Raw genomic sequence first — 20,863 nt, forward strand, 5'->3', positions numbered from 1 at the left:
ATCATTGATTGGCCTGTATGTTCATTCATTTACGCTTATTCTTGTATGGGTAAGTTCCAGAGTCTTGGCGCTAAGTATAACTCCCGTTTGACATTTGGAATTTTGACATTCGGAAGTCTAGCGCTAAGTCTCAACTCTTTACCTTAGACGGGAAAAAATCTCGCATATATTTTAAGAAAAATTAACAAATTTTCTTTAAAAAATTTGTAGGCACGACTAGCATACCCTAATCATTGCTATTTAAATTTACATGCTTATAATAAAATGGCGAGACTAGTTCTGGAAAATCTAGTAATAATAATTCTAGTTCGAGTAATAATTGGTGATTATAACTTCGATTTAATTTTCATTTACTTGTTGATTAACATAAAATAATTCTAATACGACACAATTTAAATATCACGAGCGCGGCGGCCCTTGTTGATTAAGGCGATAAATAAATTAATACTTATTCAAATTATGCAAGGTATACCTTTTTATATATAAAATTATGTAAATTAATTTTGATCCATACCTATATATTTAAATTCTCGAGTGTTGTATAAACTGCTCCAAAATGGTAAAAATAAGTATATACCCCTTTAGGGGTATACAACATACTTATTATCAGATTTATCATATTATATGGGTGGCCCAATAATATAATATGTGGTACTAATAATACATATTACCCTAAATGCTATTGAAACAAAACACGATAAGTATCCGTCCTACTAGAAGCCTGTAAGACGATGTATGAACTACTAAATAAGTTACAAAGAGTGGAGTTGTTCCCGCCATTTCATATCACGCGCGATTGCTTATTGACGCAGCATGCTCCATGCCCAGATTAGCTAACAATCCTATTCTGGAATAATAATATATAATGTTTGTTTAATTCTCTTTCTTCATGTAAGCCAGCTTTAATTAAAATCTAGCTTTAATTTTTAATAAACCGGTCCATACTTAAACATAGGTTATATGTTATCCATTCAAATACTTAATCATAAAATATTTGTTTTTTATTCTACTCTTTTAATTGCTTTTCTTTCTTCCGATTACTGCTGAGTTAGTTGTTTGGACTTTTATATTTATTTCTTAGTTTCCTGTTTTTTCGTGTATAAACAGCATTTGCAGGCTTTTTACGAAAGATGCTTAGAAATATGCTTGGATATTACAGTACTGATAGCAAGTGCAGCTGCCGCACCCTGGCGCTGCTTCCGCACCAATGGTGGTACGGTGTGCTTTGGGGACATCGGCCAGCCTTCCCTTTGCCCCCCAATCATCAACATAGGACGCGCTGGCCCACCTTGCACCGGTCCGGCTACGATATACACCCCCCCTTGCACTCCACCACCATGCCCACCACCATGCCCTCCACCTTGCCCACCACCATGTCCAGAACCGGAACCATGCCCTTGTGGATATTAAGGCACCCGAGAACCTGTTAAATTTGGGGTTTGAAAATTGATAAATTTGGGGAAAATGGGTTAAGGATTTTAAGAAATAGGTCACGTTTGATTCACAATGTTCGTATAATTGGCTTTGTCAATGTTTGGTTGATAATGTTAATAAAATGTTTTGGACTGAATTTGTATTTTACTTTTTGTTGTAACAAGTATGATTCAACTTTATTAATTAAATTCCTTTTTATTTATATTTACTACATTGCGTGACGGTTTTTTATGACACTATATCAAATAATAAAATTATATGCTTGTTAAACATATAGCGGAATGGTAACTATAACGTCAAAAAGCAGTTAAAATATCTACAATATATATATATATAATATATATGTTAACGTAAAATTGTAAAAACCGTTAGATTCGGAGAACTATAAGAATTATAAACTGTCGAAAGATTGTGAACCTCAGCGTACTGCTTACAATTTAACGTATTATTATTCGGTAGATTGTAATCTATCGAAGTGAAACCGTCAAATTGTGAAACGGCCATTTTTTATTTTTGAATAATTTAAAAAATTTCGGAATCCTACACTAATTGAAACATGAAGTTATGTTGGTGTTCTTCAGTGTGCAACTCTCATACCTTAGGTCGTAGGTTTTAACCCTGGCTGGTACACAACCAATGGACTCTCTATGTGCGCATTTAATACTCGCTCGCACGGCGAAGTATATCGTAGGACCGGCACGCCGACCCAAAAAGGCATATTTCGGGCCCACTTTCCTATATATTCGATAAACGATGTAATTGTTTAGATATTATATAATACGCTGTAGGAATATTAATTTATAAGCAAATAAATAAATAGATTACCAAGCTAACCTGGCGTGTTTGTACAGTTTCGATATAGTTCTTTTCAATATCCGTAACGCTGATTTTTCAAGATCGCAAACTAAAACACTGAAGGCAAGCTATAGAACACAAGAGTAGTAGAAGGATGGAAGAGATTCTTTAGCATTTACATCATGTTCGATTTAGTTAAAAATAAACTTGATTTCACTATTTTCGAAACAAAAGAATGACGCATTGTTAACATAACAAGTGAATTACGACTATGTTGTCGATGTGTTTTTTTTAACAATGATTGCTAATCTAATTGTTACTTTAACATCGCTGGCTGGCGTTCTATGGATCAATGTTATCACCGCTAAGGTTAGGTTAGGTTAGACCTAGGGTTTTATGCTGCAATCAACATAATACTGCTGCAGGGCTCAAACGACTTGAATAGTTTTTCGGACCGACAATCTAATTAAAGGATGGTCAATCAGGTTTTGTCTTGATAAATTGAGATCGAAAAATAACAACATACTCTTAGTATGTTGTTATTTTTTGTAATTTTTCATTTATGTAAATTGACATATATGTATATGTTTGTGGATGTCTTCGCACCTATTAAAAAGGCCACACATGAGTTCTAATTTGTGTATTTCCTTTTTTTGAGTGCCAACCAAGGATAAATAAAAATTAATCAAATTTTGAGTCTTTTAGTTACAGAAAAATATTGCATTTCCGGTCTTTATTTGGCTAACTAACATTACCGAACGTAACAGTTTTGAACTAAGCATTTTTACTTTCAATGTCATAGAAACAGGTTGCACCTCCTTAGAAACATTTTGTAAAAAGCGATTAAAAAGAATGTCGAAGAGTTTCCAGTTCTCCTCCGTAGGCAATAAATGTAAATTTATTAGCAAATGTTATTGACAATAATTGTGTAGATATGAATAAATTCATATACAGCAGGATAATACTATAAATCTTAGTCGTCGTGGTAATCTCTTTCAACCTCAAGGAGATTTCATAGAAACAACAACATAATTAATAACCATTTATTTCACCCCATTGCCCTTCCAAATAGATCGAATGGCATTTGTATAGTTTTTAGTGGAAATGTAGCAATTTTTGATATCGCTGGCATTCCTGAGTCGTATTGCAAGTCCTGGCTGTATTGGGGACATGCCTGGGTACATACACCTGTAAAACGTAGAAAATGATTAAAAAAACTTCGACACGATTTAAGCGGGCCATAGACGGACCGCACGTTGCAGTCAAGACCGAATGCAATATGCTGTCGCCGCACGGCGATCTGCAGTTTCCGTACTAAATTCATATTCGCAATACACGGACCGCTCGAGCAGTTCCTGAGCAAACCGCATGTTGCAGTCGGTCTTGACTGCAACATGCGGTCCGTCTATGGCCCCGCTTTAATCGACAAGAAAACCTGTGTTTTGTCTTTGTATATGTTAACGTAAAATTGTAAACACCGTTAGATTGTAATCTATCTCGCGAACGAATTAACAAATAATTATGGTGGCGCGAGGCATATTCCGTTCAACCAATCAGCGCGTTTTCAACCGTTTCACAATTTGACGGTTTCACTTCGATAGATTACAATCTACCGAATAATAATACGTTAAATTGTAAGCAGTTCGTTGAGGTTCACAATATTTCGACAGTTTACAATCTCGCGAGATGGATTATAATCTAACGGTGTTTACAATTTTACGGTGACATATACAAGTGGCTTCGGCCAAACACTGCTCAGTGTTACAGATTAGCTGAAATTAATTTTTGATTTGATGAAAGTAATACAATGGATACAAAATTACAATTAAGTTCCCTAATATCTCGGAATTGCAATGCGTCCCAATGTAATTGACACCAAGTCATAATTTGCTTGATATTTTCTTTAGTTTAAACTATAAATTTCGTTTTACATATTAAAAATCTAAAATACGCCATTAACAGAATATTGTGGATATAAATCTGTATTTGAATTCCTAATAATACGTTCTTCAATTAGAAGGGTGAGTTTACCGTATCGACGGAATGAACATTTCACGTTTGACAGTTACGAAACCCATGAACATTTTACATTTTATTTTTTTGTCAATTTTCAATATGAAAATCGGACCAGCCGTTCTCAATAAGTGTTCGAACAATCCCGATTTTTATACAGGGCGTCCCATACTACGGGACATTAAGGGATAGTACCTTAAATATCGTAGGATATTTTGCTGTATATACAAAAAAAATACGTTGCTCCATTTTTTCAAAATATAAATACATGAGAACCATTATTATTTTATTGTCTATTCTTTTTATTGGCATAAAAAAAATAATGCATGGTTTTTGAGTCAGTTCGATTCCCAGACGAGACAAGTAATTTTTGGAAAATCATTGAATGCCGTAATACTTACTTTTCAAAATAAAATAAAATATTCTTGAAGCTATCCTATCTACGATACTTATAAATTCCCTTGATGTCCCAAAGACTTGGGAAATCTAATTGTATAGATATTTATTTATTTATTCACACTTTGTTGATTTATAATATAAAAATTTAACATAATTACATGTAAAGGAAAGGCAACTGGCGGCCTTATCGCTTTCGAGCGATCTCTTCCAGGCAGCCAATGTGAGAAAAGAAAAAAAAAAATTTAAATTACATAAGGTAGGCAAGAAGTGCAAAAATACATGTACCTATTACATATAGTTGTTAAGAATATTATTATATGTTTGTAACGAATAAACTTAAAAAGTATAGGACAAATTTCCAATATATATAATGAGTTCTTATTTCCAAAATATTAAACGAATTTCAAAGCTAGGACTAGTAATTAAATAGTCAAATACATACCCATAATTAAAAATAACAATTTGAATAGAAGCATCTCAGTGTGAATCGAAACTAAAATAAAACAAATAAAACTCGCTTTTATATTTTCGATATAGAAAATATTATTAATTCCACCTGTTCCAAGCGAACGCTTGATTGCACTTAATAAAAATATTTTAATACTATAAAAATACAAATTCTCAGAACAATAATTTAACTTTAATAGCACACGAATATGTTGGTTAGTTTGTTTGCACGCTCGGCGGATCCAGAGTCGATTTTTTGTTATAATTGTTAAAATAAAGCTCTTGTAAGTGTGAATACGGTCCATATCGGTTATTCTTCTACATTGTAAACAATACAAATTTGGTTTTACGCATACCAATACCAATACAATTCATACATTTTCTGAGTTTCATCATCGGACGTCGAGGCAGAATACGAAATTCCACCCGTATCACCTCGACGTCCGCCGTTCCACAACTGAGCGTTTTTCAAGGCAGTTTGGCCGCGCGACCACTATGTGGAAACAGGTGCCCACTGAAGTATTTCCGAACCAATTCGACTTAAGGGCCTTCATGAAAAGAGCGTATCAATTCTTAAAAGGCCGGCAACGCACTCGCGAGCCCTCTGGCATTGAGAGTGTCCATGGGCGGCGGTATCATTCTGCCCGTTTGCCCCCCGTTCTATATAAATAAAAACAATTCTGGTTATATATGGCTAATAAAGTTTGTATGAATTCGCCATATATTATTACTCTACCAGCACTATACCAACTGTATCTCAATCGCTGATTTCGTGTTTATTAGCAACACTTTTTACGACCTCTTTATCTTAAAAGAAATGTATTAGAGCAATTTGTGGAGCAAACTATCTTGATAGTTGCGTAGCTTTATTTATATTTTAGGAATATCCTTATTCGTGCACAGAAACATACATATTTTTAAGTCGAATGTAGAAGTCGAAGTAAGAAGTAGACATGGGGAGAAATTGGCTGTGCCAAAAATCAATCTGGAACTGTTTAGGAAAAACACCTTTTGTATGGCCATTAAGGTTTCCAATAATTTACCAAAAGAATTAAAAGATCTTCCGACTAGAGTCCTTAAAAATCGACTTGGTGTATTACTTTTGGGAAAAAAATTATTATTCAATAAATGATTATTTCCGTGAGGCACTGTAGTTGATATAAATTTAATAAAGTATGATATGATATGTACGATACAAATAATATAAGAACTGACCAATTCCTATGACTAATAATGTAAAATTCCTTTGAAGACAAATTTGCGCGTATCATTCCGGATCCTCTCTTTGCACACTCGTCGGCAGCATATATATAATATACTAGCTGGCCTGGCGAACATCGTACCGCCTAACAGTCGATTCTTTATTTTTTTAAATACTTATTCTGCTATTCGGGACACCGGTCTAGCTAAGATAAAAAAAAGAAAGTTGATAAGACAACAAATACATTATGTAAAAAATAAAAATTTACCTTCCCGGAACTTTATGATATGGTATTAAAGTTCAAATTGACTTTTAAGTATTATTACGAATATTTTGTATGGGAATATAGAAAAGTGTTGTTTTTAGACTTTTACACTCAATTTTTTTAATTTTTCTCTCCGTAAGAACCATCCTCGTACTTCAAAGAATATTATAAAAAAAGAAGTGGCCAAATCGGTCAAGCCATTTTCATGTTATGTCGTGACAACGGAAAACGGGTTTCATTTTTATATATATAGATATGCATATTTGAGTCAATTTAAGTTACCCCATAATAAATACACTTAAAATCATCCTCTAGAATCTTCTACAGACACCTGTCAGGTAGTATTTGAATCGCGTTCATACAGATGCGACAGGATTTATTTTATAATATCCAAGGATGGAAGTCCCGCATGTCCCGATGCTGTCGGATTTTCTTTATTTACGGTTTTCTCAATCTATCTACGTATTTTCTGGAACATGAACTGACGATTTGCATTGTTTCAAACTTTGCTTTGAGAAGAAATTAAATATTTATTTGAAAGTTTCAAATTCCCTAACTTCTTTGCATTAACATTTTAAAATACTTTTCGGCAGTTTCTTTATACATAAGAAATGAGTTTGACTGATTTCAAAGATTAATATTAATTTCAAAATATTTCGCTAAACGCAAAACTCGAAGACACGGACCAATTCGAGAAATGTTTCTTTCCATTTATTCCTTGAAAAAAAAATTGTGTTTTTTTGTCTTAGATTTTTATTCGGGAAAACTCATATTAAAGCGAAAACAAAAAATTAAAAAGGATTTCGTCTGTGTTAACACCGTTTAATTTTTTTATTATGAAGTTACAATTACAAAAATCTATCTCCATAGTTTCGCACAGGTACAGGTTCCTATAGATATTCAAAAAATTTAATTGTCACGAGCTAGGGCTTTACTAATGAACGAGGAATTTATTTACACTAAAAAGACGCAAATTACGCGCAGAAATACATTCATTCCTACACACTACATACGGTCACTAATTACCTCAATTACGCGCACTTCACACAGTACTTTATCACTTGTCTTCACTATTCGCACTTTATCTCTTCGGTGTTAATCTCCTGGTACTCGTAACTGAATTAATTGGTCGCGTTTCGCCTCGCTTACATATCCCTAGGAATAATCTTGCAGGATGTTCGAGAACTTTCTAGGCAGGATTGGTACTGAGTAGCGATTGCACAATAATAACGTACGTACTCTCTTTCTCTTTCGCACATTGCTCCGTCCTTGTCCATTTAAAACATTTTAGTCTACGAATATTGACGGATTACATTCTTTTTTGATAAATACATTTCTGAAATCAACTATATTGTAGAAATGTATTATATACAAACAAAAATTTTGTATCTGTATTAAGTCCAATTTGAAATCCACTTGAAACTTTTCACGAAATAAAGTCTAAGGTTTGGAACGTTGGCTGCAAATTGGGATGAGTTTGACAGTTAAGTCCAATCGCACGATATAAAACTTTTCAACTCTCCAAAGTTTTAAATACATTTTAAAACCCGAAATACAAACGGCCAATTCTTTTCCTATTAAGATATATCTTGCCCATTTTAAAACTAAATCAGCTATTCACTGCTTAAGTCCTGAAACTATAAGCCTCATTTAGTAAAATACTATAAATACCCTGAATGTGAAAAACACAGAATTCATATTCTACGCTTAGGGCCGATTTACATTATCTTAGTGTTTAGGAGAGTGCTTAAGTACAACTTGAAAGGCAAGTTCTTTAGCGTAGCGTTTACATGTTTCAACTAAAGTACTATCCTAAAGCACTCTCCTCAACACTAAGATAATGTAAATCGGCCTTTATGGATAATGTGAATCGTTTTCGACTTGTTTTTTTTACACGCTTTATATTAGCTTCACCTGTATGTATGTATGTATGTAACCGACTCCTTCGGACTGGATTTTGACCCACTTTAAACGGACAGATTTAATTCAAACTTTGTACACTTATAAAGAATCAGCGACAATATAATAATTTCATAGGTTCATCTCGAAAAAACAATGAAATTTTTTTTTAATTCCACAAAGCAATACGATTAAATTGAGACAACACGTATTGCTGCTAGGACTAAAAAGTGTAAAATAAATATATTTTAAAAAAAACTATAAAACACGCTTTTAAAGCACATCAAATTAATTGTCTCTTCACTGAGACATAATTGGACATTACAAAATACCCTTAATTTAAGACTAATAAGTAACCTTATCTATATATATAAAAATGAAACCCGTTTTCCGTTGTCACGACATAACACGAAAACGGCTTGACCGATTTGTCTGTTTTTTTTTAATAATATTCCTTGAAGTACGAGGATGGTTCTTACGGAGAGAAAAATTTAAAAAAATGAGTGAAAAAGTCTAAAAACAACACTTTTCTATATTCCCATACAAAATTTTCGTAATAATACTTAAAAGTCAATTTGAACTTTAATACAATATCATAAAGTTCAAATGTTAGTGGAGGGGTTCCGGGAAGGTAAATTTTTATTTTTTGACATAATGTATTTGTTGTCTTTCTTTTTTTTATCTTACTAGCTAGACCGGTGTCCCGAATAGCAGAATAAGTATTTAAAAAAAATAAAGAATCGACTGTTAGGCGGTACGATGTTCGCCAGGCCAGCTAGTATACTAATATTTAACAAAAGAAAGTGTCCAATACTTACAATCTCTATTTAGGGAAGACTTCTTGTGTTCTATTTTTTACACTTACCACTGTTTAGCACTTAACACTCAGCACTTAAGAAAAGTTTTGTTCCTTTTCAATGCTCTCACTGAAATTTGACGCAGTGAAATTTGTTGAAGCTACTTAATGCAGGTGCCAGATTTGAAAGGTTCCAACCTGTAAATTTACATCACAGTAAACAAATAGCAACTAAAAAAGAAAACAAAACACAGCATAGGGAGTGTTCAAGTATTACGTTACGTATTTGGGGGGGGGAGGGCGTCCTTTTGTAAAACGTTACGATGCGGGGCGGGGATTGAATTACGCGTTATTGTTAATATTATTTACGACTTTCCAGTACTTTACACCATATAATGGTAACTTTTAGGTATAAAGAGTCACTAGGTGGTCACGAAACGTTTTACTATTCTTGGGTACAGAAAAACGTTACGGCGCGTTACATGGGGGGGGGGTCAATAATCTCCAAAAATTGCGTGACGTAATACTTGAAGGCTCCCATACCGGAAAACAAAGAATAACAATTACTACGTTAGCGAATTACTCACCAATCCGGTCCCCGTGATACTCTTAACGTAAGATCATCAAGACAAGACAATTAGATCTGAAAAATGCATGGAGAAAAATCAGAAAAAAATAAATAGAAATGAAAAAATATGGAGGAGCCTTTACCCTAAAACGGGGGGTTTCATACAATACTAAACCGCTAAAAAACAACTTAAATTTTTACTAACACAACTACTACTCACATTAAGAAGTGTTAACTATCCAATTTTTGTATAGATTCATTAATAAAGCTCTAATTATAATAATAAAACCATACACATAAGCTGCCTTGCGATTCTGTAACTCACTTTTCGAACTCTCACAGTGGTTTTCACAGCGGCGGTCGCGCTCAAATCAGTATCTGGCCATGAAATATCCGAATCAGATTCACTTGAAATATATTTCTGCACTAACAGTGTCAAAATAGTCGTGAAAAAAGCACTACTTTAATTCAGTCAAAAGCATTCAAAATAAAAATGATAAATGTTTCGTGTATGTTGATTTATTTGCCTCTTCAATAACAATCGTTACATTTCATTCAATTTTTATAAAACTACAGTTATATATGTTATACATAGTTATATATGGCCAGGGACTATACCTGCTTTAATCACACCATCTATTGGTAAAAAAAATCAATGGCGCAAGGTTGTACTTTTTAGCTCTGGGCCTCAGATTTCTGTATCTGTTTCTTGATCATTTGTCAATTTGCCTCCCGTGCCTGACACATGCCGTCGACTTTTTGGGTCTATTGCAAGCCGGTTTCCTTACCATGTTTTCCTTCACTGTCCGAGCGAATGATTAATGCGCACATAGAATGAAACTCCAAGCCAGGGATCGATCCTACGACCTCAGGAATGAGAGCCGCACGCTGAAGCCACTAGGCCAACATTCTCATCTTTTAGTAAAGCCGTACAAAAATCCGTTCCATAGCTATCGAGTTCGCCTTAAACGAATATTTGTAATAAACAACGAAATAACATTTGCTTATTGTGTCCGTAATTAAATAAAAACCATATTCGCTCACTACTGAAGTATTTCCGAACCAATTCGACTTAGAGTCCTTCAAGAAAAGAGCGTACCAATTCTTGAAAGGCCGGCAACGCACTCGCGAGCCCTCTGGCATTGAGAGTGTCCATGGGCGGCGGTATCACTTAACATCAGGTGAGCCTCCTGCCCGTTTGCCCCTGTTATATTTAAAAAAAAATAACTCATTGTAGCTAAGCTAAATAATCAGTGCGAGGGTAAAATTCGTTCGTTGAAAATTGAAATTTCAGATAATCGGTAGTGATTTAGGTTTTTAGGTTATAAACTTCCCCCTTATTATCAGCTGACGTCTTATCAGTTAAAGTAATTAAGTAAGTAAAGTATTCTTTTGTCTCTATTAAATTGTTTACGCTGTGAAAACAATTTTACCAATTATCACTGTCCCAATTTTTCCATCTGATTTCTTTTCAACATCTAACACGTGGCCGGGTTCGAAGAGCTTTTGACCTTTATTTTGGCCACGGCGTCGATTTTTATTAATTAATCTGAACCCATATTTTGTCATTTAAATCATGATAAAATGGGCTAGTGGTTTCAGCGTGCGACTCTCATCCCTAAGGTCGCTGCTGTGAAGATGTGCTTTTATCATTCGCTCGAACTGTGAAGGAGAACATCGTTAAGAAACCGGCATACCTTCGAACGAAAAAAAGTCGACTGCGTGTGTCAGGCACAAGAGGCCGATCACCTACTTGCCTATTGGATTGCCAAATGATCATAAATCAGATACAGAAATCGTAGGCCCAGGCCTAAAAAGGTCAGCGCCACAGATTTTTTTTAATCGTGATGCAAAAAATTGATCATCGTATCAATCGTTGACAGCATGATGACCGATCTGATAAATTTCTTTTACTGTCCGCATAGTGGGTTGCATTAGTGCCACCTATGGTTTAAAAACATAATTCTTTATTAAACATATTTCATATTTAATTTACAAAGTAATAATAAAAATTATTAAAAAGAAAATCAAAACAAATTTAAAATGTTTAGTCCCTGTGGCAGTTTACCTTTAACGCTGGCAGCATTTCCTCGCTGTATTGCGATACTTATTCGTTGAGTCAGGAAAGCACCTGCTCTGGAGTCACCGGTACTATCTACTAGGCGCCAACTTAAATCTTTAATAAGCGCCTGTACACTTGAACCCCACGGCCAAAGAGTCTCTACTCCAAAGGGAACAAAAGAATTATCTATATATTGTAGTTTAAATTGTTTTTAATGAATGATGAGGTAGACGTTTTAACAAGTGCAGTGCAAGAACGAATATTTCTGCCTTCTGTTAGCACGCATTTTACCCTTACGATTTGTATTTATTAACAACAGTTGGCACCCCTATACAAAATTGACGATACGATATACCCAAATAAGCGTGAACAAACGTTCAAAGTTATGATTGGCATTCATTGCAATATCGATACTGATTGAAAGTTATATTAGAATTGGCTTTGTTAACTATAAATGAGAAACGTACATAGTCTATTGGACAGAATATATCGACCTATCCGTAGAACAGAGTCCGATGTGATCATGGAGCAAAAATGAGTTTAATAGCTAAACGAGATAAGGAATACGAACTCTACAGACGTACGTTTTTAGAATTTTCGTATCTTGTTTAGTTTCGGAAATATAGAATCGAATAACGTACCATCTGACATTAATCCCGTATAAAAACGCACGAAGTGATCAAGCAACGGCGCGCGGGAAGCTTGGGCGGCCCGGGCGCCCCGTCCGCTTGTCACTCCGGCCGCTGTTCGTTGGAGAGATGGTATATTTGTGTCATGCGCTCAGATTTTTTTTAGGTTTGATGTACAAAATAAATTAAGTACTTTACATGTAAAAACATATTTTTAAAGATGTCACGTTCAAAGAAAATATTAGATATGCTACAAAAAACTAATGCAGAAAGGCCTGAGCTTAGTGCACCATTTTCAAATGTTCCTGCTGATTATACGAAAAAAGTGTAAATACTGGTATGTTGACGATTTCAGCTGTATTATTTCGCGATACACACTAATAAATACTTAAATTAACAAACATCATATCTGTATTGCTTAAACGAGAAATTTTTAAAGCAAAATCGGAACATATTGGCAGAATTGGTGAAAAGCTCGCGAAATTGCCCTCTGGAACTCGAGCCTTTTGGTCATTGGCGAAGGCAACTCAGGGAAACTTTTGTCAGCCCTCTTTACCATCCTTGCGAAAGGAGGATGACTCGATGGCTCACTCGGCGAAAGAGAAAGCAGAGCTCCTTTGCTCTCTCTTTGCTTCTAACTCCACGCTCAATGACTCAGGGACCTTACCGCCCACTATTCCGCATTGCGGGTTTTCTATGCCTGAAGTTCGATTCGAACAGATTGGTGTGCGGAGGGCCTTAATCTCCCTTGATACCCACAAGTCAAGTGGTCCTGACGGCCTTCCCTCGATCGTTCTTAAGACCTGTGCTTCTGAGCTGACTCCGGTGCTTACACGGCTCTTTCGACTCTCGTACTCCTCGGGCGTAGTTCCAAGCTCATGGAAGACTGCGCATGTTCATCCCATTCCCAAAAAAGGTGACCGCTCTGAACCATCCAGCTACAGACCTATCGCAATCACTTCTTTATTTTCAAAGGTAATGGAGTCTATCATCAATAGGCAACTCTTGCGATATCTGGAGGAGCACCAGCTAATTAGTGATCGTCAGTATGGCTTTCGCCGTGGCCGCTCGGCTGGTGATCTTCTTGCCTATCTAACTCATAGATGGGCCGAAGTTGTGGAAAGTAAGGGAGAGGCATTGGCCGCTAGCTTGGATATAGCTAAGGCCTTTGATAGGGTTTGGCATAGGGCGCTTCTTTCGAAACTACCGTCATACGGTTTGCCCGATGGCTTATGCCGATGGCTGGCAAATTTTCTTGTAGGACGTAGCATTAAAGTCCTAGTTGACGGAGCGTGTTCCAATCCTAGACCCATCAATGCAGGCGTTCCGCAAGGTTGTGTCCTTTCGCCGACCCTGTTCGTTCTGCATATCAATGACCTGTTGAATATCGACAGCATCCATTGCTATGCAGACGACAGCACCATCGACACATTATTTTCCGGCCATCCGAACATGTCTCGATCTGAAGTCGATGAGAGTCGCAACATACTTGTTCTCGAAATTGAGTCGATTCTGGAGAAGGTTTCTGTGTGGGGTAGTAACAACCTTGTTAAGTTTAATCCTACAAAGACTCAGGTTTGTTCGTTTTCTGCCAAGAAAGATCCTTTTGTCGTATCTCCCCAATTTGAAGGCGCTCTCCTTAGTTCGTCACACAGCCTCAGTATCCTTGGGGTTGGCATTTCGAAAGAAGTCCAATTTCGCAGTCATCTGGAAGAAAAAGACAAACTGGCTTCCAAAAAGCTGGGTGTTTTGGGTAGGGCTAAGCAGTATTTCACTGAGGTGCAACGTATGCAGCTCTACAAAGCTCAAGTACGACCTCATATGGAATACTGCTCGCATCTCTGGGCCGGTGCTCCCAAATACCAGCTTCTTCCTTTTGACCAAATTCAGCGAAGGGATTGTCGAATTGTCAATCTCCAATGTCTTACTGATCGGCTTGATTCTCTATCGCTACGCAGAGACATTGCGTCTCTTTGCGTTTTTTACAAAATTTATTACGGAGAGTGTTCTGAAGAATTGTTTGGGTTGATCCCTCCTGCCTCTTTTCAACACCGTACGAGCCGAACGACCTCTAAATTTCACCAGCATCATCTTGATGGTTGGAGGTCTTCCACGGTCCGCTTCACTATGCATTTTCTTTTGCGAACTAGCGAACTGTGGAATCGGCTCCCGGGGGGGGTCTTCCCTCAGAGATACGACCTCCAAATTTTTAAAAAACGAGCCTACTCCTCCCTCAAAGGCCGGCAACGCACCCACTAAAATGGGTGTCTATGGGCTGCGTGGACTACCCTTTTTGGTCGTCCCGCAAGCTCGTTTGCCCCCCTATTATATAAAAAAAAAAAAAAAAAAAATATTGCATTATTGTCTCAGTAAAGCGTTGTGGGCGATTGATTTTAATATAGGACGTTTCTTGCCGGAGAGGTATAGAAACGCATTTGTAGTGCGAAAATCATGCGAAAAAGCAATTGGCATAATGCTTAGTCACAGAGTATTCATTCTTTCTATAATAATAAATAGTAAAAAGTAGAAGTCTTATGAAACATAAGGACGATTTTATACGAACATTATTGGTATTTTAAGCGTGTCATATGAATATAGGACGTTTTTCTACGGAATTTGTAATATGATTTCTCGGTTTGATATTAAGATGGGACGTTGTTACTGGGATAATGACATCAGTTAGGACTTTGTTCATTTAAAAATATCGTTAAATAATAATATTATAAAGATTTTTTATTTAAGGTTTGTTAAATTCATTTCTTTATAATGTTTTATGAATACCTATATAATAATACTACAGTATTTTTGTATAATTCAGCTATGAACGTTGATGACAACGACATTAGACAACCAAGCTCACCTTTGCCTCCCGGTGCAGAAGAAATCAGTCAAGAACTAGCTGATATATGGGAAGAAGTTCTGCATGAAGATGGTGGGACCGAAGACATTACCGGTGATAGCTCAATACTAAATGTGTCTGATCCGTCTGCCAAAGATGTTAACAGCAATCAACCCAGTACATTTTCTTTGGAAGTGCCTTCTAGTTTCGAGAATTCACCATTAATGTATAATTAATGTGAACCCACCGTGACTCCTAAAACGACTAGAAAACGACAGAGGCGCCCGAATGGACAGACCTTAAGAACTTAGGTAAGAAATATGTCACGAAAAAAAGAAAAGCCGTAGACGAAAAAACGATGGGGCCATCATGTAAATGCCGTTACAAATGTCCTGATAAAATATCTCACCAACAGCGGTAGGAATGCTTCACATAATTTTGGCAACTGGGTTCAATCTAGCTATGCAGAATTTCATCTTCAAATATTCCAATAAAATGAAGAACAAAAGATGCCTGAATCAAGACACTCCTAATAATAGAAAGCATACTTTTAAGTATTATCTGCCGCTGATCACAGGTTCTAGCGAATCTCACAGCGAAAAAACCGAAGTATGCCAAACTATGTTTATTAATACTCTTGCCGTTTCAAATCATAATATCTTAAAAACTGCATGGAAGAAGTACGATGGAAGTGCTATTTTAAAGAACAGACGGGGTCGCCACGCTAATAATAAGATTGTTATAGATGACGCAATGAAACAAAGTGTTTGTGACCACGTTCGGGCATTTGTCCCTGTTGAATCGCATTATATACGCAAGAATAGCCAAAAGCTCTACCTACAAGGAGACTTAAGTATTGCCAAAATGTTCAAATTGTATCTTGAATGGATCGACTCCGAGAAATACACCTCTAAGGCTACAGAGGAACGCCAATATCGTGACATTGTCAACTTAAACTTCAATCTAGCTTTTCATATTCCCAAAAAGGATCAGTGCGACGAATGTTTTTCGTTTTTCGATTGAAAAAGAATCCAACAGACCAAGAAAAAGAAACTTTGCAACAACACCAGACTAATAAGATGGTGGCAAGGAATTTAAAAAGCCAAGATAAGAAAGACGCTGAGGAGTCAAATGGAAACATGGTTCCTGCTGTGTTTGATTTTGAAAAAGTATTGCAGTGTCCTCATGGCGATATAAACATATTTTACTATAAGATAAAGTTATCTTCATTTAACTTCACAGTTTTTGACATGGGTAAACGGAAGGCCGTTTGCTATATGTGGGATGAATCTGTGGCAAAACGTGGCGCAAATGATGTCAGCAGTTGCCTCTTAGATTTTATTCAGACTAATGTGACCGAGGGGTCAAAGAGTTTCGCTTTTGGTCAGACAATTAAACTGAACTAAAACCTGCTTATTCTGAACCTATTATGGTTCCTGCCGCTAAATATAAAGATTTAATGGATATGTGCCGTTCGGAAGCTATTCCCTTCGAATATCATCCATACTATAACTCTTTGCCACATCACACCTCTTTTAATGTTTCTAAAAAATCGGATGATGATGTATCGGAATAAGAAACATTTTAGACATTTATTTTTTCTTTTTTGCTATGTTTTTACCGATTTAGCGAAACAATTTTAATCGTAATAAGTATTAAATAAGTTATTTAATATTTGCCTGCGTGCAATTTCATTGCTATTAAATATGTATAACATCCACGTCTAGGTCACAATGTAACACTGATTAATAATAATTATTATTGAGGCTGAATATCTCCATATAAGTATTTTCTGTTGTAATGATAAATATTTACGTACATTTATAAGTTTGAGACTGCTAATTTAAGACAGTTACCTAGTTACCATGCTGTGATACGAAATGCCATTTAAGTTTTAACTTTTATGCCACCAAAATTGTTTTAGGTATACTTACGTAAAATTTTATTGTTATTAAGTATGTTTGTTTGAGCATATTGTTGATTTTATAACTATTGTGAAGTTTAAATTTCTCCATACTCGTCTCCTGTAATGTTCCTATAGGTACATAGATCTGTACCCGTCTGTAGTTTTAGACTATGCTAATTTTAAGTACCTACCTACCGTACCTAACTGTGATGTGATGCCGTTCAAAGTGATGCTTTCTAATTGTTTTGATATCTATTTTGACATTTTTTAAACTAATAAGCTATTTTTAATAATAATTTTATTTTTTATTTAGTTACATGGGAGGGTATTCATCATATAGCGAAAATTATGTTTAAAAATTTTAAGATGTTTATTTACATAGGACTCATAAGGAATGGGTCATTCCAAAAAAAAATTACCCATGTTAATATAGAACGTCATTTTATTCAGACGTCTCCGTAAAACAATGTACAATGTTCACTACGGACCCCCGCTCTTCCGCCATAAAACGTCCAATGTTTATATGGAACTCACTATCTCGTGAAATAAGAGGATAAGAAATATACACTATATAGCATTTAACTAGGCTGGGTTGTTGTCACAACATACCAAAAAATCAAAATGTCAAGTCTCACTGTTTAAGAATTACACAAGTCAACAACTTCTCTTACCTCTACTGTAAACTATCAATCCTGCAGATGGGACTCTGTTCTACGGATAAGTCGATATATTATTTGTATACAGAATGCAGATGATCAACACTAGAGAGCAGTGTTGATAGCTTCAACATACGACTCTCATTCCGGAGATCGTATGTCCGTACTCCGACTGTGCACCAATGGACTTTTTATGTGCGCATTTAACATTTGCTCGAACAGTGAAGGAAAACGTCGTGAGGAAACCGAAATGTCTTAGACCCAAAAAGTCGACGGTGTGTGTCAGGCACTGGAGGCTGATCACCTACTTGCCTATTAGATTTAAAAATGAGCATGGAACAGATTCAGAAATCTGAGGCCAAGACCTAAAGAGGTTGTAGCGCCAATGGTTTATTTATGTTTTATCACAAACCCTACAGACTCCCTAGACTAGGGGGTCATACAACGTATTTTCATGACCCCCTAGTCAATTTTAGATGTTCAGATTCTCATTACGATCGTTCTGGAGTTAAACAAAACGATGACTCAATGCCCCACTTTCGGACACATAACGAACTAAATGAAACTCCAAAGTATACATTTTCAATTTAATTCACGCCTCAATGACAGCTATCAAAGCCAGTGTGGCCATTTCAAAAGTGGGGTTGCCATTCAAAAACATAAAAACGGATCTTAAGTTTTAATTAAAAAGTTTGCAGAAAGAAAAGTTTATTGGTTCTATACAGATGAGTTTTCACGTATTTCTTTTTTAATTTATTCATATACGTACATAGTTCATAAAAATATCTCAATTTTTGTATAGGTACCTAAGTCTTTTCAGGATAAAATCACTAAAATAAAAAAAGGTATAAATAATATTTAAATACAGTCAATACCGTTTACGACGACATCGTTTAGAACAACATACCGGTTATATTGAAAGGTCCCGGCTGAATTCTTTTGTATTAGGTACTTAATAACAACATCATGTTACGACAATCGGTTTTTACGACCAAAAATCATTTATTCAAATAGATAACACAATGTACACTTATAAATGTCAAAAGAGAAATATACATTAAATGCTTCTAATTATACATTTACTGCCAGTTCTCAAATCAAGGGCGTAGAAGAGAAGAACTGGCAATAAACTCTCCGGCACTCTTTTTAATCGCCAAGTTTTTTGTTATACACAACGTTTGTAGACAGCTGCAACCTTTACACCATGTTCCACATGTTCCATATGTTTGATAGGAATTGAAAACCTACTTGACCGATTTCAAAAATTCTTTCACCTTTAGAATACTAAATCCGTGAAGTAATAATAAATCCAGGCGATGCCGGGAAAGACTAGTAGCTAATATTTTAATCGTTAATATTAAGTCTCGTAGCTGTCATACGAAAAAAGCCAGGCGGCAAGGAAAAAGTAATGATATTAGACATTTATCACATACTTGAAGCGCAGACTATTTACGACAGTGTCATATTGTTAGAACACTGTTTGGAGATGGCTAATCGAATTACAAGATGGCTCTGTTTCTATATGACCTATATATATAATTATGGGGTGAACAAATTTAAAATAAGGATTATCGTTCTGTTAATATACAATAATCAAACAATGAATGGTAATATACATATTTAAATGAAAAGTAAAAAAGTAAAAGTTGTCAAAGTGACAACATGAAAAAAATATTTATGAGAATTTAGAAATAAAAATTGATTAAATTAAATGGAATATGATGCAAAATGATGATATTTAATGCGTAAAAAATGGAAATAAACAAAATCAATAAAAAATTAAATTACGTAAAGTCTAAGAAACGGACAATTTAATAGTGGTCAGACGAAATTTGCTTCTTCCTAAACCTGAACTCTTTTTTCTCAGTGCTCTTGCTTGTGCTCTTTATGCTTTTGCTTGTGCTCCTGCTTCTTCTTGTGTTGTGCTCCTGCTTTTGCTTGTGTTGTGCTCCTGCTGATGCCTGTGTGTTTATTTTATTTTCATATTTTCTTTGTATATTTATATATTATTGTCATGTATTTAAGTTAATTTAAGGTTATTTAAGTTTTTTTTTTGTTGACTTATTTTAAGAGTACTAATTTTGTATTTTTCATAAACGCGGAGTGGAGTGTACATATGGAAAATTTGACCTGTGACCTATGTACAAAAAGTTTTAATACAATCCGGGGCTTAAAAATACACAAAACAAAGATACACAGAGACACTATACAAAATTCACAACTTTCTTTTAATAACAGCACAGATAGGCAAACAACACCAGACCACATAAAACTTCAAACTTTACTTTCGAATTTAAAAAAAACATGTCCAGTTGTAAAACGCATACCTCGAGGTGCCCGGATCTCCATCGCCTCTTTATTAGAATCATATATTACACAATGCATAACAGAAAACAGTACAGACTCATGGGAGAAACTATTGACTTTTCCTTATAGTTTCTTGCATGTACAGTCCAGTGATAACCTTTCGCTAACTCAAAAACTTAAAAACAATTGTAATGATCCCACATGTATAAATCCATTTTTGATTCCGGCTATTAGAACCTTTCGAAAAAGACCAAAATGTGTCTCAAAAATAGTTGAACAAAAAATTAACGATGGAGATCTAAAGGGGGCTGCCAGACTTCTATTCTCAAATGATGTACTGGCCCCTGACACCCCGGATACACTTGCAGCTCTTACGTCAAAGCACCCCAGTGCTCCAGACACACCTTTTTTTTTAGACCCTCCCACAGACGTCCAGGCCTGCCTTCAAATTCAGTCTACGGATGAAATTCTAAACGCTATAAATTCCTTTAAACCAGGATCAGCTGCAGGCTTGGATGGGCTGTCACCCCAACATCTTAAAGATTTAACTTCATTCAGTGTTGGTGATACAGGTGCTCGGCTTTTAGAAGCTCTTAAAAAACTCGTTAATAAAATGCTTTGCGGGGACATAAACCAAGCTATTGCTC

General features: G+C 35.6%; 1 protein-coding gene and 1 long non-coding RNA gene across 2 annotated transcripts in view; one reads left to right on the plus strand and one right to left on the minus strand.

Annotated features, from left to right (window-relative positions):
- The window catches only part of LOC125061239 (igLON family member 5), a 126,261-nt gene that overhangs the window by 51,880 nt on the left and 53,518 nt on the right, over window positions 1–20,863 (plus strand). The gene's annotated exons all lie outside the window — the stretch shown is intronic.
- On the minus strand, window positions 3,259–5,338 carry LOC125061244. Its single transcript, XR_007119010.1, has 2 exons — window positions 5,084–5,338; window positions 3,259–3,417 (listed from the first exon to the last, which is right to left on the minus strand). It is a non-coding gene; the product is annotated as an uncharacterized LOC125061244 (long non-coding RNA).

Source organism: Pieris napi, chromosome 23 (assembly GCF_905475465.1).
Source record: "Pieris napi chromosome 23, ilPieNapi1.2, whole genome shotgun sequence".
Taxonomy (NCBI): domain Eukaryota; kingdom Metazoa; phylum Arthropoda; class Insecta; order Lepidoptera; family Pieridae; genus Pieris; species Pieris napi.